At 33.3% G+C, this 22,125-nt stretch overlaps 1 protein-coding gene and 1 non-coding gene across 2 annotated transcripts in view; one reads left to right on the top strand and one right to left on the bottom strand.

The window, feature by feature from the left end:
• The window catches only part of LOC125063800 (transcription factor Sox-12-like), a 75,210-nt gene that overhangs the window by 44,068 nt on the left and 9,017 nt on the right, over positions 1–22,125 (bottom strand). The gene's annotated exons all lie outside the window — the stretch shown is intronic.
• LOC125055503 lies at positions 14,603–14,725 on the top strand. Its single transcript, XR_007117915.1, has one exon. It is a non-coding gene; the product is annotated as a 5S ribosomal RNA (ribosomal RNA).

The raw sequence follows: 22,125 nt of genomic DNA, 5'->3' as shown, positions 1-22,125 counted from the left end.
AAAAGTATTACAGCGTGTGTTCTTTAATATTCTACTACTTAGGGTCCTTCAAGAAAAGTGCGTTCCAATTCTTAAAATTGCGAGCCTTCTAGTAATGTTAGTGTCAATTTAGCCTCCTCCTCTGTAATATAAAAAATATTATTCTAAAGATTTGTGAACCTTCATAAACTAATTACGTTTATCAGGATTTTATTGTTGTCAAATAATTATGATACATTTCATACCTACTTTCCTGATTATTAAAATCTTTTTACAATCTGTAAAAGTCCCTAATTACTCACCAGATTAAATACAACAGTCACAAATTTGTTCAGCCATTATCAAATTATGATAAAATATTTGCACAGTATAAAATAAAAACAGTCGGGAGCATCGCTCTAAGTCCCCTTCTGTCAATTATCGTGATAAATGAATCTTTGAATATTGAAACGGTTATTTAAACGAGTATTATATTACTGTGGAGTACTCGGCTCAGTTATAAAGGCATAAAACAACGTTTTCTAACTTAAATTGATTATTGGGGGAGGAAAGGTTTTTTGTCAGTGAGTGATCTTTAAAGTACTTTCCGAATGTAAATAACTTAGCTAATGGTATTAATAAACCATTATTTAAACTTTTTAGTCCGTTACTATATTAAAATTAATTAAAAAAATATATTTCGTTTAATAATGTATTATAGCTTGCATTGCATTCGTTTCAAAATCTTAACATATATAAATTACGCGTCACGTTGTTTGTCTCTCTATGGAATCCTAAACTACTGAACCGATTTCAATTAAATTTGCACACCGTGTGCAGTTTGATCTAACTTAAAAGAAAGGATAGCTTAGCTTACATATATGTATATAATTCTACTGTACGTGTGTATGTCAACTCCTCCTCAACGGCTGGACCGATTTGAATATTTTTTTTTTGTATGCGTTTGGGTGGAGCCCTGGAATGGTTTAGATTCATAAATCAGCCCGGAAGATGGCCCTGCAGTCGGTACTTTCATACTATGTTTAATATCCTTATCGCTTGAAATATCATGCAGGACAACGTCTGTAGGGTCCGCTAGTATAATATAAAATGACGACGAATGTTATATTAGGAAGAAACATTATTTATATTATTATATTTTCGCTAAAAATAACGTCAAATTGATTGCATGTCGTGTTTAACTTCGCTGGCTCGCGAAGAACTCAATTACAAAATTAATTTGCAAATTCTGCCACGGGCTACGGATGGGCAGCCGAATAAGTTATCTGACAGGCGCAGACAAGATACACCATCGTTTTGTACAGCTGTCATCTTGGACAACCATTTTGAAGTCTTTTATTAAAATTATTGTTTCTAGAAGGATCTTCATATAAATTGAGTTTAAAAGGTATTGAGTTTCTGTGGCAATAAAATTTTTATTGGGGTTCATTGCAAAGTATAATGGTAAGGACCACCCACTATTAATGCCAGATTTATTTCCACATGATAAAGTTCTAAAACACTGTTAAATTCATATATAATCACTGTTAAAAGCATATCCGTCTTATCATCCCAAATTGAGCACAAAATGCCGTAGTCAAAACAGTGTTGTAAAAATTATCTATGTATTAATAAGAAAACATTTTTAGACTCTTTAAAATGTAGGTAATAATTCTCTAACACCAAAGTATTAGTATAAAGTCGTGTTTTATACTAAAAAATACCAAAAGTTTATTAATGACAGAAATATGGTTGTGACAAAATTGATCTAAAGCTAGACTGCACAGCCCTGGTGTTGTGGGAAACTAATATATATATATATATTTAATTTTTTGCCACCTTTATATTCAGGTAGGATTATCCAAAACTATAACAGTTCTTTACGGAAACATGGTGAAGAATATTTGGCAGACATCTACAAGCTAATGATCCCCTTGATTACAGCAAAGTGTTGCCATAAAGTGTCTCGGTGTTGCCAACTTGGAAAAAACAGTTGTTTCTAAAGTGTCTATTTTCTGGCAACCGATATCATGAGACAAACGTTTCGAGTGGTTGAGGGTGAAATTGTTAATTGTTATGGAAAAACTGCTAAGCGACTGATAAATAATTAAAATATCTTCTTTTGCTGATAAAATTGCTATTTTTACATTATTTCCATAACTTGACGTTTCGAATGCTTTTCATAAGACGTGGAAGAATTATATTTTAGATTTTAATACAACTCATATTTATCTATAAAATGTGAGTTGTATTCCTATATTCGACTAGCGATTTTTAAATAAAAGTGTAGCGACTGCACCTGTAGTTTTAAAGTGTGGTTATAAAATGGTATATCCAAGGACTATCTAGAAATGACAGACGATACTAAAAACAAAAACATAAATTTTAATGAGTCGAAAACCGAGAATTTTCTCAAGCATTTGGCGAGCAATATTTTTTCTACCGCATTTAATCAGAGTAAGAAGTGAAATGGTAATTTGTATGGAGCGCCCGATGTAAATTTTATGCAAGAATTCCCTCGCCCTAAAAAGGGGAAGATTTTTGCAGCGGACAGAAAATTTTGCTTAGCCGAGTGAAATTTTAACTGCCTCGACAGGCAGACATCGCGAATACTTAATGCTAACTCACTCCGGTTCATTATACTACATAATTTAGAGGAAAAAATGGATTTCAAAGGGTTCTTGTATTTATCATTTTACTTTGTATATAAAATATTTTAACTTTTAACTCGGTAATAAGTTTACAAATAAATGAATTGAGGGTTAAGAACTCCCTTTGAAAGAATATTTCGTACTTTTAAAATCTTATAAAATTGCCTTTTAATTATTACAAGTTTAAAATTGCTAACAAATCCGTTGAATGGGTTTTGTGTAATGACAACATATTAAAATTAATTTCTTTAAACATACAAATTCATCGTATATAAAGTCGGAACAATTGCATCGCGGGTTTCCAGTAAAACCCACGCGCAACCGCGCTACATTACAGCTTTATTGTATTGTATATATAAATACTCTGAGCTATAAAACTTGATAATTACAAAAGTAATTTAGAAATCAATAACGTCAAACTCGTTTGATAAATACAAATATTAATGAATTAATGAACGTTTCGGGGAACTTTTCAGTTTGTTTCAATTTGTCAAGTGATCGAGGCTCAGTGGATATGACAGAGGGGGAGTTCACAAAGGATTCCCCCTAATCTCATTATGTTGCAAATAGCGTATCTATTTCGTAAAATCGATCGTCAAAATTACTTTTTAAATAAACTGTTCATATAAAAATACTGTCCGCAATCGCAGAAAATTACAATACTCTTTTTGAATCACTGAAGGTGTCAGCGCGAGCGTCCCGTGTGTGAAAATTAAATACGTTTTTGACAGAATAACTCAACCCACTCTGAATTTTACTATTAGCTCATAGAAAGCGACACTACAAAAATACTTTAGATACACTTAACCGTGTCAATACGTGAAACATCGGACATAATCACGCGATTATTGCTAATTTAAGTGTTCAGTTTTTTGGATCGAACGTAAATGACAGTTGACAGTGAAACAGTATTGTCAAAGTCAAGTCACTCGAACCTGAACTGTCACTGCGTTTGTAATATGCACATGAAATGTGGAGATAGATTTTAATTAATAAACAATAATGATAGTTATAGTACGGTCCAATTATTATATTAAAATAATAAGTTCTTATACAATTTACATTTTATCTTTCTAGTTTAAATATTTTAAGTCGTAATACGAAGAATTTCTATAAGATCCAGAAATTAATATCAGGAGTTAATAAATTACAGCTGAAAGTTATTCCCACAGCGTATATAATTTGTTAAATTGAAATCTCAACCTTGTAGATACTTCATTTCGGCTCAATTTATTAGCTTTCAATTTCAATATAAATTCTCATTTATATAATATAATTTTAGTTATTTTCTTACAACATACCTACATGTATATAGATCTTGTTAACACAGCTAACTTCACTTCGGTTGTTCGATGTTTTGGAGAGCGGCTATCTTCATTCGCATTTGAAAAGTAATTGATCACGCGATTTTCATTTGCTAAACGTTTGACGCGCTGTTTGAAAAAATCTGTTAATACTACACTACGGTTTCAAAAAGTATCGAAGATTACTTCTTTATCGAAATAACAAATAGTAATGTTCTGAGTGAAATAACGAACTCAAATTGGTCGGTCTGAGTATGACACTGGCTTGTTTATATTTGGGGCACGCCTTTGTTAGGGGTTTTATTATTTTCTAATATACTTGCGGAGTTTCCGCTGTGAATTATAATTTTGTTGTACCAAGGGTAAACATTTTCGTAAAAATATTTTCAATAGTTGTGACATCTAAACCGGGGTTAAATTTATCATATTTTCTAATCATTAAAATTTTTTTTAGAAATAAATTCACTACCATATAAACGTGTAATGCGGTACGGGGTTGTCACACTACTTTTCAAACAAGGGCATGTCTTGGCTACCAATCCGAAATCATTTTCTTTGGTAATCGAAGCCCATGGACACACACCAGAAAAGTCGCAAGTGCGTTTCACGGTACACTATTTTTACGACGGCTTCAGTTTTAATTAAAGCAAGACGCACAATTCCACGAGACTAAAAATAGGTAATTTAATAGAGAGAGATAATTAAAATTAAGGTGAGTAACTGAGCAAATAAAATTAATGAGGATGTTACTACTTAACTAATACAAGAACAGGATACAAAACTAGATTAGTACTTAACGCCTCTTACTAAATATCAATCATTAACACTAATTTAAGTGTCGTTAGACACAGAAGATGAGTTTAATTTGTAAATACGTTTCATTATTTTTTATTTATAGGATGTATGTAGTGGACATAGTAGCCTATCAGACACGCAGTCAGGCAGATCTGTGGACGAGAAGCTACTGCCTAGCTAGAGGAATCTCAAATCTCCCATTTTCTAAAAAGGAGTTTTGTTGATTAAAGTCTGGTGGGCTTGGCATCTCCCACCCGGGCGACAACTAATGGCAATGTGTATATGAGCAGCGCGGCGGTATCACTTAATATTGGATGAGCCTCCTGCCTGATTGTCCACTGTTACATTAAAAAATACTGACTTTGAAACTACTTACGTATGTTAGAAACAGTCTATATTACCTGAAACAAAGAGTTTTATATTATTTTCATGTTAAGTATCAATCGATATCATTTTAAGGGGTTATATGGGTTGGCCTCAATGACATGTTGGTATGAATGGTTGGTATCCTATTATAAAACTGCATTTAATTGGTTTCCCAAGTATTCCTTTCCATATACTAATGTCATATAATTTTAGCTCTTTTAATAAATTCAGAGAAAATGCAGAAATAATCCGTTTACAATTTACGTTTTGTCTTCGCTTATAAAATAATAACACTCACTCAGAGTCGAGCTTTAAATTGTCTCTAATTAATGACGATTAGTTAACGGTTAATTAATTTCATACTAGGTCAGCGTAATCTTTCAATTGATGTATGTAGATCTTATTTTAATATTTACTAAATAGCTTAACTAACCGGTTAAAATAATGAGACTATAGGTATGGTTTGTTTTTAGAAATCAACTATTTTGTATATACGAAAATAATAATAAAACAGTAGTCCCCTATTTTATTCAATATTACTTTGTTTTAGCCAAGGCTTACCAAACTATTGACCCTTTAAGGTAAGTAAGCAATAATCAGATAGGATTGAAGTAGAAAGATCACGAGGTGACCTCAGCCAGAATCGTGCTCACGCGCATGCCCAAACAGCATGTGATTGTAACTCAAATTAGTATCGAGTTGCTTTGCTGTATTCGAATTGAAATGTGAGATTATAAAAAAAGACACCGGAACAGATTATACATTAGACGCAGTTATATCGAATTCCAAATTTAAAACTGGGAGTGAATTGTCTAATGCTGTCGTTTTTACTTTGTATTAGTTAGATTTTTGGAGCCCATAGAATACAGAGTTAATACAATTTATTCGAAATTCAAACAGTTTACTTGCTTAGAACATTCATTGATATAGGAGATCCCATTACACTGGCAATAGTGAATAAACATTACCTTAACCAATAAATGTTCGTATTTGTTTATGGTCTCTCGTAAATTAATTGGTTAACCTGACAAAATTTATAACATATCCAGCTATAATCGCAAATACAAAAACACAAGTCTAAATAAATGCCCTAAAACGATCGGCTAAGTTATGCGCGAGCACGTACAGACGAACAAAATAAAATAGAAGCACCCGAAATTCTCCTTTGAAGAGGTTTATACATAAATCTTTTAATCCTCTTACTTATACAATTTTATCGAGATTGCCCGACCGAGATTTTTTATTTTCGGTCTCTCGATCCCGTTTAGATATTTTTAAATCTGTAAACTGATTTCAATGTGTATTCCAATAAAATATTACGAGTTTTAAATGGCTTAAAATACGAAAGCGTAACTTGACGCCAAGAAATAAATTATTTATTTACAATTGGCCGGCCAACGGGCATTATATAAACTATACTTAAATACTACTATCATTTAGTTTATTTAAAGATGGGTGAAATAAGAAAAGTACTAACCAAATCGTCTAATACATAAAAGAGGAAGAATGCAAGCTCCTGGCAATTTAAAATATCTTCCTAATAGCGAGGTTTGAATCGAGTCGGTTTACGTACGCAAATACTACCTGCTGTCAGCGAAGTTACTTAGGGGATTCGAGTTACGCTCCAAAGGCAGACGAAGATAATACAATTACGGTTCTGTGTCACGTTTAAATTCATCAGGAAGAGTCTCTTAAGTATTCCAGACATCAATCAAACAAGACAAAATCGTACAAAAAATGTTATTGATGAAGACAGGTAGACTTATATCAGATGTTATGATGTATCATTCTATTAGATTCATATCGCTGTGTGCCACGCAGCTTGACTTTGATAGTCATTTTTATTACAGTAAAACGTTTAGGAGTGACTAGTGTAATTTGTCGTTTTTACTTTGTATTTGTTAGATTTTGTGTCAGATATGGCGATAAGAATTTGAATACGTTTGAGCCACTAAACTGCACATAGAATACAGAGTCTAATACAATTTATTCGAAATTCAAACAGTCCCCATACTTGCTAAGAACATTCATTGAAATGTTCAAGCCATAGAAGATACTCCAATTACACTGGCAATAGTGAATAAACATTACCCTAACCACAAAACGACCTTTTTTCACGGTTTTGGTTTCGAAAACTTAATATTCGTATAGTCACATATTCATTTCTCCGATTCGAAGAGCCAGTTTTTGTTGTAATGCGATACCCGAGCAGCGTGAGGTGTTTTTTTTCGTGTTTTCTTTCGCCCCCATATTGTGGTACAATAAAACGCAGCCTTATCTCCACTATGTTTTCGTTTAAAAACCATTTTCGTTGGTTCATTTTTTTTGCTACCTCACTTTGCCCTCATCGTTCGTTGGAAAGCAATCTGGCTTTTACATCTGTTTGTCGTGGAATGTTGGTTATCTATTGATTCCTTTTTTAAAACAACATATACTTCTACAACATATACTATGTTCTACTTATTTCAATCAAAACTATTCAGATTATTTGCACAGATGATGCGCAACTGTTGAACAGATGTTTTTTTCATTACTCAGATGCAAAAAGTCCAAATGGTGTCAGGTGGTATGATTTGCAAACCTACAATTTGGGGTCCTTTCTTCATCCATTATTTGACCATGTACCTGATGTTTTTATGGCACTTCCGACCACTTATAGCTGTGTTTTTACCTATATTTGAATGAGCATACTTAAAGTACTTAAGATTTTTTTCTCAGTTACCAGCACTTCGTCAGAAAAGAATCATAAAACAAATACTATACTAAAGTCTCGTAACCATTCATGGGTCATGGTACAGACATTTCTGCGACAGTTTATTCAATGGGTAAAATAGAAGTAGGTGATTAGCCTACTGTACCATCAAACGTTAAAGTATTATTGTACGGGGAAATGAACTCTCTTGGTTATATGCTTTGACAACCACGGAGGCGGTGCACATAAATTACATATTCATGTGTACACTAAGACGATAATTTCATAGAATTCTTAACTTCTTTACTTAATTTACTGACTTTTTAAGCTCATTTTGAAATTATATTGCAAGAGATAATAAATATAAATAATTTTAATGCGCTCTTCTTCGTAAACAGCTATTAAATTGTCCTTTATCACACCGACGAGTTATCGCGATAATTCTTAAAGCGGTCGGTTTGAAACTTGTTTAATTTGATGTCGACATCAAGTGGGGCTTAGAGAAAATATTGTTTGGACAAACATTTGTGCAGCGTCCTGCCTTGCGCTTATCTCTCTGCAAATACTTGGTGTAACTGACTGGTATTAATAGATATTAATAGGCCTTCAACTGTAACATATATATTTATAATTCTGTATTAACATTTTCTTGTGTATTTATATGGCAATACTTCTATATTTTTTACTATTCAATGATAAAGCACATAAATCATATACACGTAGATTTGTTTATGAACGTGAAACGACATAAAGAAAACAAACTACCATGATACATATCTAATATTTACCGATTGTCAAGAGAAATAAAACATTACATTTATCATAATCCTATAAATAAATAACATCTTAGTTATCAGAATGCAAACGGTAGTATCCGAGAACAGGTTTCGAAACTATTTGCAAGAAGCGAGGACTGGATTAAAACAATTGCAGACACATGTATTTCAATTGAACGTGTTTAAGCGTTTCTGATAAATTATTGCAATAAACAACTGTAGTATAACTTGTTTTAAAACTTACAGTCTCCATAACATTTAATTTAATTAATAAAGCTTTCTAAAACCATTTTGATGTATCTTATTAAGATTCTATAGAATAAGGTCAATGTTTAGAGCTACTTTTTGTTATTACTCTATCAAAAACAGTATTTATACACATGGACAAAATTTTCGTATGGTAAGTGAATATGACTTAATTCGTCACTACAAATATTATAAACAGTACGCTGCGCAGACACGACAATCAATATATATATATATATAACAAAATACCTTAAAACAAAATTCTTCAAAATCCGCGTTATGTCACTAGAATATATTATATACAAAAATATGTTATGCAAAACGTACAAAAAGTACATAGTTTTTTTGCTTATCAGTAGCTAAGCAGAATTAACTAGAATTAAACGTCAAGTTAAAAAAAACGCAAAGAAAACCCGAGGATGCTTATCTTGTTAGTTAAAAAACCTGACAATGCGTAGATCGTATCGCTATGTTAAATATAACCCGTTTGTATGAATTATGTATTTATTGTAAACAACTGACGATCAGGTTATATCTCATACGATGGATTAGATCAGGGCAAATTGGACAGTGATTGGACGGTAAATGATTGCTAATTAATTGTTTGTTTTTATTGATGCTACCATGTAGGAAATACAATCAGGAATACCACAAATCATGGCGGTCAAGAAGTGTTATTAGATACTTTTCCCATAAATATTATATAGAGAACATAGTAATGACCATTGATTATAAACCTTTAGTTGAATTCTTATTTAGAATTGAATATATAAGGAAATAACAAATATATTATATTATAACAATATTTACTATGTAACAATCGCAAAACCATGAGAATTGCGCAACAAACATTGATAACGTACTGCGTACTATCATCGAAAGTAAACACGTGCGCAGGCGCAAACAAATCTATCACTACATTGCGTTGTATTCGGTTATAAAAATACATACATTGCACCTAACACGCAATGAACATCGTCGATACACGTTCCGATACACACGTGTCGAGTTCCAAAAATATTTGCACCATGCAATGCGCGCGCGCCTTAAATACATTACGATACTTTGATACGATCAAATGAAGTGTTTAATGCCTTTTCTACTTTCATTTCACATTATAATTCTAGAAAATTTTACTTTACAGTTTGATTTGGTTTGTTTCGGGATTGTTTCATATTTTATCGTGGCAAAGAAACGTCAATGTTACGTTGACGAATCACTGACGTATTAACTTTTATCAGCTCTTCATAATACGTACGTTTAATATTACATCTTACATAAATTATAAATTATTATGATTTGATTCCCACCTTTAGTCTAGTGTTTAAGCGTGTTAACAAATGAGGTCCACAATCCCTGCTATACGCGGAATTCCTAGCTAAAATTAGACGCAAAAATTTACTAGATGGATTATTTAATATTGGTTATAAATTTACTTAAAATACATACAAACGTTAATTATAAAGTTATCAAATATGAAATTAGAACGAAACGTTATCAGAATATGTAAATATTAGAGAGGCCATTATCAAATATTTGCCTATTTCAATAATAAGTCAAATCAATTTGATATTCGTCGTTGTTAATTATGTTGATAAATATTATTTGTAAGGGTTCCCATGTTCCATAACAGTCGAATTGTTTATTGCTTCAAAACTGAAACGATAACAGAAATCTTTAATTATATTATGTATACTTAAAAACAAAAGAAGATTGCATTTAACTACTAGGTACGTTGATTGTTACTATATTCTCTTTTAATGATATAAATACATTAAAATATAGAGGTATCTCTGGACGGAAGTCACTAGCTATATTTCATCCAGGACAAGCAAATTGCGTATCAGCAGGACTCCGATACTAGTATTCGTTCCAAATCTGTGCACTCGACAATACGAGCGATATTTGAGCTGATTAAATGAGTGTCCAATCAAGGAGTTGTCAGAGTCAATAAAATTATCTCGTTACAATAGCAGGCCTTTGGCCTCGTGAAGGACCAGCACTTGAAGATAAGGGACTTGCTGATAGCGGTGAGGACCACACGCTTACTTCGCAAACACTTATAGGTATATGAAATCGTAATATCGGGACTTGAATAACAACATTGAAAAAAAACTGTTCGTTAGTTCTTTTTCTAACTTCGATTTCCTAATACCTAATTTAATTCAGTATCTATTATGTCTATGCTTCTGTGTCTAGGAATCTCTTTTAACCTTAACCTTCTTACACATTCAGTTGTGCTTATATTACTATCTCTAGTTAATAGATATTGTATTACAGTGAGTTCGTGTCTTTAACGGTATGGTGTGAGTATGTAGTTAAGCGTCTAAAACCATAAATCTTAACCATTTTATTTCGTACTTTTTGTATACTACATTAGATGAAGTCCATTCAAGAATGTGAAAACAAATGAAATCACCGATACAACTTGTTCTAAACCAAATAGTCGTATATTACATTATTTTAATAAAACTTCTTGATTGTACATTTAGAGTCCTTCACGTTCAGCGATAGAATATCTACTAAATGACTGAAAACCTGATGAAATCCGTTCAGTGTCACCCGCTTCCGCCCATGCGCATGCCCTGGCCCCAACAAACGTGAACGTCTATCTAACACGTGCTCGTTTATTAATACCGGCGCAGTGCTGCGCGTGTAATGATGTAACAGATACAACTGTTATTATGCATTATATGTATATAGTATCTATGCATGGTAATAGTGCTTATGGGTTCAATAATGGTGCCCCAGAATGGTCGAAGGTCAAAATTTTTGAGTCATTTATATTTTTAGAATCAGTATCCTAGGGAAAGAATGCAGTTTTAAAAGTTATCGAACTTGTTTGGAACGAACCTATTTTTTACTAATTAATAAGCTAAGTGGCGAATATTACTTTCACCACGATATACGCTTGAAGAAACGCTGTAGCCAATAACGTAGTCTTGATTATTGTACTCTTGTATTTGATTTGTTTAATATGTTTCAAGTATTGAAGTCTCTTTTCAGACGCTGTCCAATAACCACTGTACCGGCTTTAAAGTGTTAATTTCATTAATAGATCACACCTTTACATATTCGCTGTATTACTTTTGTACGGATTACAAAGGTTAACGCACTTGTTTTTATTGCCCGTCGAGTGAACTGACAAAAGTTCTTTTATTTTTATTTGTAGTAGTTAGTGTTTTTTTATTGTAATCTTTTTTGGAATTAATCTATTGTTTGTTTTGATTCGTGTATAATTTTGTTTAACTGGTTATGCGTTCTCGTCGATTAAGGTCACCTGTAGGACAGGATTGTGTTTTTTTTAAATAAATAAAATAAAAATATGTGATTGCGCTCAAAAGTACAAAAGTTAAGATTACTTATTTATTTTTAAGTTAATTTTAGTGAAACAGATGCCTCATCACACTTAAATAACAAATGAAAGTTATAATTAATTCATTATGACTCATATCAATATTCTGGAATCCTGTATTGAATGCAAATTTATTAAAAATACTATTTACAATAATTTGGGTCAGTGGGGCACTGCGTAGTCACTATTTTAAGACTATAAATATGTCAACGGGTGATTTAGGGTTACTACTAGTAGGTACACATAATAGCGACTTATGACCAATCTATAATACACACAAGAAATGTTTAAAGTCCATTTTGTATTATATTAAACTACTTATTTACATAAAATATTAGAAGCAAAACGCCATTACATTATATTCTAAGTAAACTATTAAGACAATTTCTATAGCAAATATTCTTAAGTATATTACAGATATACATTGATATTTGACTAATGGTATCTATAGAAGGGTTTTGTTAATTTTGAAATTTGAGTAATTTGTTTTAGTGGTAAACATCTTCTATTGTTTGATTTGGTTCAAAGGCGTATGGAATATTTTTTAATCGATTTAAATGCAACTTCTAAAGAGCAAAACAAAAATGTATGTATTCTGTTCAGTAGAATGCGTCCGCTCAAAGGATTTATCGCAGAAAACTTCAGTTTGGGAGACGGAAAAGGTTAAGCTTAAGCCAAAACGTATGCTGCGATTACAGGACTTCAGATGTAATCCACTCCACTAGATATTTTACTATATCTCTAAGTGTCGCATGTACGCAATAAACTATTGGCGTCTCAGCGTCTATCAACATTTGCACGTACGCCAAGTTGTAAACAAACTTATTAATAGAGACATATATTCCTTATTTCTATACTAGTTAGCTTATTAATTAATAAAGCGATACATCAAAAGTACTAGCTCTAAGTTTATACTGTATTTAAAGTTAACTTTAAGCCGTAGAACGGACAGGTTTTACTGTCAGGTTTACAATATTATTGCGCACGCAAGTTTGAACTAAATTGTATACTTTAAAAGAAATCAATGAAACAGACGCAAACTAATGTATATACCTCCCTAGTTATTAGTATTATAGTGATTATTACTTAAAATACATATTTTAGACTGAACCTAAATTTTGCAACAGGTTAATGTACTATGAATGACAACTTAATGTGACTTTGTGACATTTTTCTGGACCCACAGGAATAAAATACTTTGCAATTAGTATTAATTAAACAAAAAGTGAAATGCATTAGTAACATTTAAGAAATCAAATATGATTCAGTTAACTATCTTAAACTTAAATTAATGTTAGTATAAAATGCTTTATATTGAATCCAGTTTCTCTTCTGTATTATGGTGAAAATAAATCTTATAAAGCTTTAAATACCAACCTAAATCATAGCACTTACTAAGGTATAATACATATATTTTCACCGTAAAAGCTCTGTCAATCACGATAATTCATACGAGTAACGAAACTATTATCCAAAATTTCTAGGCTAGAAATAAATATAGACTCCACGTGTACGAGCCACGCAATTGTAATACGTAAATGTAATCAGAACATAAATTCGAATGTTTCTAAACACATTATATTCGTATTGGTGTAATAAATATTTAATAGAGAGATATAGTTATATCAATTGTAAATAACATACATTTTCCTCGCTGAATTCGTAAATTATGTTAAGAAACTGATGATCTCTGAAGCTGCTAACGAAAGCAGTATATCCTAGATATAATCGTATTAGATACAAAAATTTAAATAATTGATTTAGCTATACCTATATTAAAGTTTTACACTATTTGTTATGGTATGAGTTATGTATATGAATGTTAAGATAACGCACACACGAGTATTAACAAGTACCAAACCAGACGGGCATAATTTCACCGATCCAGCAAAGACAAAGTTGCTTAAGTAATCCGATAAAATACTTAGAACACATTGCATTCGATATACCTGGAAAATAGCAGTTACAAGCAGCTGATATAATTATACTGACATCATACTCGCTGGGAACAAAAAACGCATAATTTTCCGTAACTCATAAAGCACTATACTTGCCCTAACGGATCTAACCACTGCATCTTGCATGGGAAAGTTGCGTTCGACTTAACTAGAACATGATTACTTTAATATTACCATGCGCGTGATATTAGTCCACAAACAAGCATAATTCTTTATCTTTATAATTCCTAAGAATCTGTTTACTACCGATTCTAAAGACGTCCTATCGTTGTACTTAAAATTTTCCATATATATAGAGGTCCTTATCGCTCTTGAGTCACTTTGTAATTATATAAGCGGGATAAACAAACCTATTGTAGTACGTTTATTAATAAATACTTTTGGAACGAAGTTCCTTATCGCGCGTTGTGAAAGGGGGCTAGACGGAAAAAATTCTTACGAAAAGTTGTCACGACCCTTTTTTGCTATAGTTGTTATATTTTACATTTCGATTTAGCTATCGCCAACGTCCATACCACGTTGAATACACCGGTTCTCGTCCGATCACCGAAGTTAAGCAACGTCGGGCGAGGTCAGTAGGTACTTGGATGGGTGACCGCCTGGGAACACCTCGTGATGTTGGCTTTTTTTTTTTCGTCAAGGTTTGGTGTCGAGAAAATCTATCATACTGTTATGATACCAATTAACATATAAATTAATCGAAAGGAATTTCGTTCCATCCGGGTGTCCCTTGACACCTCTAAAGTTTTTTTAGTATAAGAATGAAATAGCCAATTTATGTATTTCGAAAAATCGTTGCTCTTCCCAGGCAATTAGCACCCTCGACCCACCCACAGGATGAAAGCAATATTGAGACGCATCAATATTAGTACAACTATTTAGCCGTGACCGGAATCACGCTTAAGGCGTAAACATTAACCTACTTTTAAAGCACCAGTGAATCTTAATTACAAAAATAAGGCTTTTATTTTAACTAGCTTCCGTCTGCGGATCTGTATGAACAACCTCTTTCTCATGGATATTGTAGCTTTCGAAAATAACTGTAGAAAAATTCAGTTTCACAATATTAGTTAGATCGTTGAAGTCTTGGTATCCATGTTGCGATCTTACAAATGCTACACAGACCTATGTAATCCCTAATAGGGCGCAGACTTATCCGTTATAAGCCTGTTCACAATTTTCCTAAGAGTATCTTATTGGTAACGGGACTTCTTGCTTCAAATTTAAAGTTATTAAATCTGTCGGAACAAATTACGACCAAATCTGTTATTCCGGTAATGTATATAGCCCCACTCCTCGAAACACGTGAAGTATTTTGGATGTGTCACGCTTTACCTATCACCTAATATGCCGCATAAATGGTGTTTAGGAGGAGTAACGTTGTTTGAAACGCTGTAGGCAAGCAGTTACTATGAAATTAACCTTGTTAAAATGAAATTATACAGAAGGAAACGACTGTAATAAGTATAATTTAAGTTTTAGGATTGTCACTCGTTATACTTATGCTAAGTAGAGCGAAATCGAGCTAAGCTTGTTCAAATAATTACATTTTATTCCGGTTTAACCGTGCAATCGATCGAGCAGCGAGCCCGAATCGCCTCCGCACCGCTAATTACGCACGGACATTTAACACTACGGATTTAATTACATACATAATAAGCATCATCATCGCCAGCTTCATTACTCACTCAGCTGGTCTCCATTCGATTCTCGTTTGAGCACGGTCAGAAAGCCATTATCGTGATCACAACGGCTTACCCGTAACTGTCACGAACCAAGAAACACATAAGCATATAATTATAAACGCATTATGTAAAGAGCTTTACTGTATAGGTTTATTTCTTAATGCCTCTTGTCTCTGAAAATGTTTTAAGAACGCCTGATTCCTTTTAATCTCTAAACGAATTTCGCCAAAAGCGGCACACCAATTTACTGAATAGGCCACTCGCTTCTTTATGTTTACACAGTGTACTGTAAATACGCTCGGATCATGGCGGGCGAAAAAAGAAACCTTATGTTTCAAAATTCAATATCTTCTCATCTACGGAACGAGGGATTCCGAGAGAAGGATAAAAGAAATCATAGACGACGTAAGTAAATTGTTTGATATGCTGACTCGGAGTCAACAATAGGGGAAAGATCGAAAAAGAAATTGAAGCCATCAATGGGGAAGGTACCGAACCAATTACTGTAATGACGCTATTACGAAGGGATACGTGAGCGATGATTTACTTGATATCACTTTTAGACGATTTAATTAAACGCAAGTAATAAATATTCAATCTTTCATCGCTCTTCTTAATTAAACTTTGAATAAGTAACTCGACTCGAACAAATACTCACAACTGTCTTTGTTTTCGAGTTAATTTCGAGTTTGCTTGTTTGATCAAAGGTATCGGAACGCCACTCGACAAGAGGGCCGTTTCTTTCATTTCCAAGGGAAGTCAGAACTTTTGTTATCCACGCAATCCGGTATGGGAAATGAGTCGAATTACGAAGTAGATACCGATGTTATCTCACACTATTTTATTCAGCAGCTCCCCTCGGGACCGTCAAGTGACCTGTTCGAACTATTCGCAACGACACAATCAACACTGATTAGCGTTATCATCTTGCGTGACTCGTGCCAGGAAACGGGAGCGACGGTAAAGAACGGAACGCAGTTGATATTCAAAACGAATCTCGAAGTCGGAGTTCGAATCTCGAATGGAAAAGTTGCCAGCCCCTTGGGACAGTTTCGATTCCACTCGAATATTTTGATGTGAAATGACGTATACGTCTAGCATACGCGAACGATCCGCCAGATGCAGCCAATCAATAAGTTGGTAGGAAAACGGACGCAGATGCGATTCGGCTAAAGCGATCCTGTACTTTGTTACGAATTGAACTTTTTATAGCCTACCAACAAAGTGGTCGAGTTTTCAACGCTGTAAATGTAAAATTTATAGCTCACATGCGCTTAATAAAAACTACGTGTGCGCTCGTAACGACGAAGGATGGAGTGAGCACTTTACGTTCATTTAAGCGATCGTAATGCCGATGAATTTCATTACAGATCACTTCAAATGTATTATAGATGAGAAACTATCCTATATTTTATGCCGTAACTATCTTGAAAAGGATCTTTATGGCGTCAGCTCACTCGCTCTCAAAATGTTTTATATTTTCATCCAAGATCTCGATCGAGTACACTACATAAACTTCGAATAGAAGTTCAAGTAGATATTAAAAGTAATAAATATAATAAGCGTCTCAGAATGGTTCAGCATTTTAAAAGTTTAAATATTTGTCATGCAGAGCATTATCATAAAATCAAACAAAATATTACCACAAACTTAACACTATTATGGCTCTCCGGAGCGGAACGAAGGATGTATTCAAAGAGTGTGTCGGAAAATGTTTGTTCACCGAAACGTAGACAGATCCCGGGGGAGGCTAGCAAATATTGGTATTACCAGTAACGACTAACTTTCTGAACTATTCGATTTACCGTATCTTGATGGCTTACTGGCTTCGCAGATTATGGCTGCAACTTAATTAAATCTTGCCAGTCTTAATTAACTTCAAACGGTTCAATCGTAATTCTTAATCGATGGCTAAGTTATTCCATTGGTTATACATTTATGAGAAAGTGTGTTTATTATATTAAAAGACACACGTAACTACGATGATAAACATTTAAAATCTACCAACACATACGAAGTAAGTATGCAAGTTTCAAATTTCTATTGAAAATGTGATTTGAAAGAAATTTAATTCAATTTTTATGAATGCTGAATGAATATGCAGGAGAACGGCTGACGACATAAAATTACCTCGAGCATTTCGAAAAGAACTTTCAATTCATCAGGTACAAACGCTCTCGTCACATCTATTTGCATCTTTCATCAAAAAAGGGGGAGACGGTAAAAAAAGTTTGAATGTGTTTGTCGAGACGGAGCCATATTTCGCTCGGCTTTCTTCATAAATCGTCAGCATCTGATCTACATATCTCCGAGTTTGCTCGTGAATTCAACATTTACTTTTTTTAAACGTTTAAAAGTCATTTCTCAACGCGGAGTGGAATGAATTTTCGGTTTTAAAATATGAGCCTCACTCGAGTTGGCTTTATACAAACGACATTCAAAAGTTGCCCAAAATTTAGTTAACTGACGCGGAAATAAATTAACAGGCTATTCAAATTTTGCCTTTTCTAACTGCTCCATGTTACCGAAAAACCTCATTATTTTAATTAATTAAAAATATTTTTAAATAGTTTTTTTATCATGAAACATAATAAACGTTCAGTTGCGACTGATTCTAAAGGCAATTAATATTTGTTAATAAACTAAAAAAAACCCAATTTATGTAAATTTACTTATCACACTTATCGGGGTTATCTTTTGATTGCGAACAATTATACAGCATAATCTCTTTCACGATATTTTTTGAATTTTTTTCTGAACTCGAATTTATTAAATTTATGCATCTCTCAAAATTAAATATAAATCTTAAAATACCCGAGATGTAGATCCTTATCCGGTCTGAGACCGGTTAAGTTATTGATTTAATAGGAACGTCAGCTTGATTAAGGTGACACTAAGCATACGATAAAACGGATGCATTTTTATTTCTGTAGCTCGCCTTTTCGGATGGCAAAAACGATTTTTAGGTTTTATTTTTATTAATACCCGGCTTAATTAATTCGAACTGGTAATAAATATGTTGTCACGTAAATATTAAATGTATTTGGAACCTGTCTGTACGTTGGATATTTTAAATGCATATGCTTTAGTTTGTACGGGCTTTAAAACGGTAATACGGTATCCGAATTGTGTTGCTTTTTAGTAACGTGACGGTGCGAAGAGCAGCGCGCAGTGGTACTTCTTAATTAATTCAAATCTTTAGATTTTAATCACTTTATAAAAACAGTTTTAAAATCACAACTGAAAAGTAAAGCATGTAATCTTAAATCAAATATAAATCTCGAGCATTTCACTTACACAAGCGAAAGGAAATTTTATTACTCTTCCTAAAAGGATGTTCTCAATTTTGTTTTTATGTGTCTTCCATAACTTTTGAATGACGTCGATATTGATGGATATTTTCTTGAGTTCTTTGGGGAGCTATTGGTACCCAATAGTGCCCCTATAGCCATATATCAAATGTACATTTGCTTCACTATTCTTAAATAAGTCTAGCTATAATAAAAATATGTTATTAGATAATTTAGTTTCGGTTAATAATAGCTTATTTGAACCGCCTATTATATCCGTAAATAACGATTTAAATAGCTGAAACATGACGCAAATTAAGAGCAAATAATACAATTACATCTGCTTCCTCCCTAAGTAAATAGGGGACATAAAAAGTCTAACAAATTGCCCTTTAAGTCCCGAAATAGATAACACAAATCCAGTGCTAATGAGCGAAGTAATTAAAAATGAATATTCAAATACAAACAACATAATTTATCTATGTGTAGAAGTGTGTTCTTTAATCACTGGAACTGATTGTATTCATTAAAATGGAAACAAGTTTCGGAATATACCAATTTGAAAGAAGATAAGGTACATATATTAGTTGATATAAACTTTTTTAGGTATGCCATACTTTGCATAATGACGTGAAGAAATATTATCTTGCACGACGATTCTTGCTATTCTTATTTTATATTTGAGACTCGTAGAAAAACAGGTGAAGATATACTTCGTAAATGAATATTGACAGTTTTTATTTGTATCTCGAAAGGTTACTTTAGATCTGTAAGGCGCTGATGGAAACAATATTATTTCAGTAGCTAATCCTTTATTTTCTTTCTCAATCGGTCAATTAGGAACTTTATCCGAGTTCCGAAGGTTTATTTTTGAGCTAACCGAGAAATAAATTGGATTACATTAAAGATTTATCCAGAGGAATTAACCAAGTAACTTTAAGCGCTGCAAAACAATTTACCATGTTTGAATTATTAATTTTTCAATCTATCCTTACTGAGATTTTCTTGCATGTTTAATGAGACTACTTTAGATATGCACTATAAACAATTATATACACAGTTCTTTTTTCAATTTACAATTTCAAAACTTTTCTATATTACAACTGAAAAGGATGTTGCTTTGTTCGCTTTCACTAAGTATCACCGAAAAGCACTGACCATATGGACTCCAGCTATAGTAAGGTTAAGAATTTATTCTTGTATATATTTTACAATAGTGATAAACATAAGGTCGTAGGTTCGATCTCGACTGTGCACCAATCGACTTTCTATGTGCGCATTTAACATTCGCACGAACGGTGAAGGAAAACATCGTGAGGAAACCGGCTCGCCTTAGACCCAAAAAGTCGACGGCGTATGTCAGGAACAGGAGGCTGATCATCTATTTGCCTGTAAGACAAATGATCATGAAACAGATTCAGAAATCTGAGGCCCAGACCTAAAAAGGTTGTAGCGCCACTGATTTATTTTTATTTTATATATATTTTACAATATATGAGATATTCGAATAATTAAAAAACTTTTCAGTATAGATTACGTATTTCATCCAAAACGTTTAAAGTTGAAGTCAGCTGTAAAACTTAACCAGATGTCGGACTTATCTGCTTTGTGTAAAAAAGCGTTTCTTTTTCAAGGGAATTTCGAGTGAACGTGGCTCGGAAGGGGAAATTCGAAGCGGGTGATTAATTTCACTGGCATTCGAGGGATTCGCTTCGTTCTCGAAGTCACGCTACTCGCGATGTAAATCATCCAAGTACCGCACTCAAACTTGGGGTTCCATTGGAAATTAAATATATTCAACGGTAGTAACTTATTTGCAAACGATACATCCAGTAACGCCGCTACAGCCGTTGTTTTTGGAGCGAATAATATACAATTTACGTAAAAGCTCCTACTGATAAAGAGAACGGAGAAGTCCAAAGCGCTTTGCTAAAACTAATAAGTAAGGATTAGGTACTCTCCGCCGGCAAATCCTCCAGTGTATTACCGAGTTCGTGAAATATGGACGGAACCAGTCTCGCGGGAATTGCGCGGATTTTTCGTAGTTAGTTGCAATGTGTTTAAATTTTAAGTTAAACAGGAATGCTTAACTCCCAACACGCTACCGGAGCCAGGTGCAAAGAATTTTGTATTGACTTTCTTTTAAGTCTGTACCTGACCGAAATATAAAGGGTATTTTACTTCAGACACTCGTTTTCGTATATTTGAATGTCGCATTTGACTATGGAACATGTAAGAAACTTAAAATTCAATTTTGTCGATCTATGATGACAGCGGAGCTAATATTTTATTCCGCAGTGAATCACGGCGTGGAGTTATCTAATTCTTTTTATACGCCATTTCTGAATAATAGAAAAAGTTCCGAGGACAACCTTTTGCCAGTCAAACTTTGCTAAACGCAAGTTTTTTTCCAATTGAATAAGAAGCTAATTGTATAAAAGGATCTGTCCACAAGTTAAACGGCTAACACGATTACCGGAGCGAGTGAATATCAGTGGAAAAGTTTTCAGAGCACGGAAAGTTTTTGAGATTTCGCTCGCTGCGGAGGTTCGTTATGTTTAGAAAAAAAAAGTATAACAGCAAAACTTTAAAAAGATCGCTAGACAAATCGAGAGAACGTTTACTATACACGAACAATTTCACGTACAGTCAAATGAGTTTCGATTATTCCGAGCAATATGTAGTTAAATCTAATAATACGGTAACATGAAATACATGAGATTAGATCGATTTAACAGCATAGAAACAAGTCTCTCGTAGACCAACCGGTTACAGCTGAACGAAATTAAAGTTCTAAAGGTCATTGCCAATACACCAACAACTATAGAGTTGAATTTCCAACCCATAATAGGTTCTCTTGCATTACGTTAGGGGTCATGATTGTGAAACTTAAAGCTTAACAAATCTCTGTCGTTGTACAATAAAAAAGAAATAAAACGTTGAGTCCCGAGCTGTATTTTGGCCTTATTAGTCTACGAAACATAATTATAGTTAATTTGCTTGATAATAAAGTTAACAGAATTAAGCTCGGTCACTTAGAGGAAAAAAT

This window comes from Pieris napi, chromosome 1 (assembly GCF_905475465.1).
Source record: "Pieris napi chromosome 1, ilPieNapi1.2, whole genome shotgun sequence".
NCBI lineage: Eukaryota > Metazoa > Arthropoda > Insecta > Lepidoptera > Pieridae > Pieris > Pieris napi.
The sequence above is the reverse complement of the archived record's forward strand: the minus strand, read 5'-3'. Positions and strand labels throughout refer to the sequence as shown.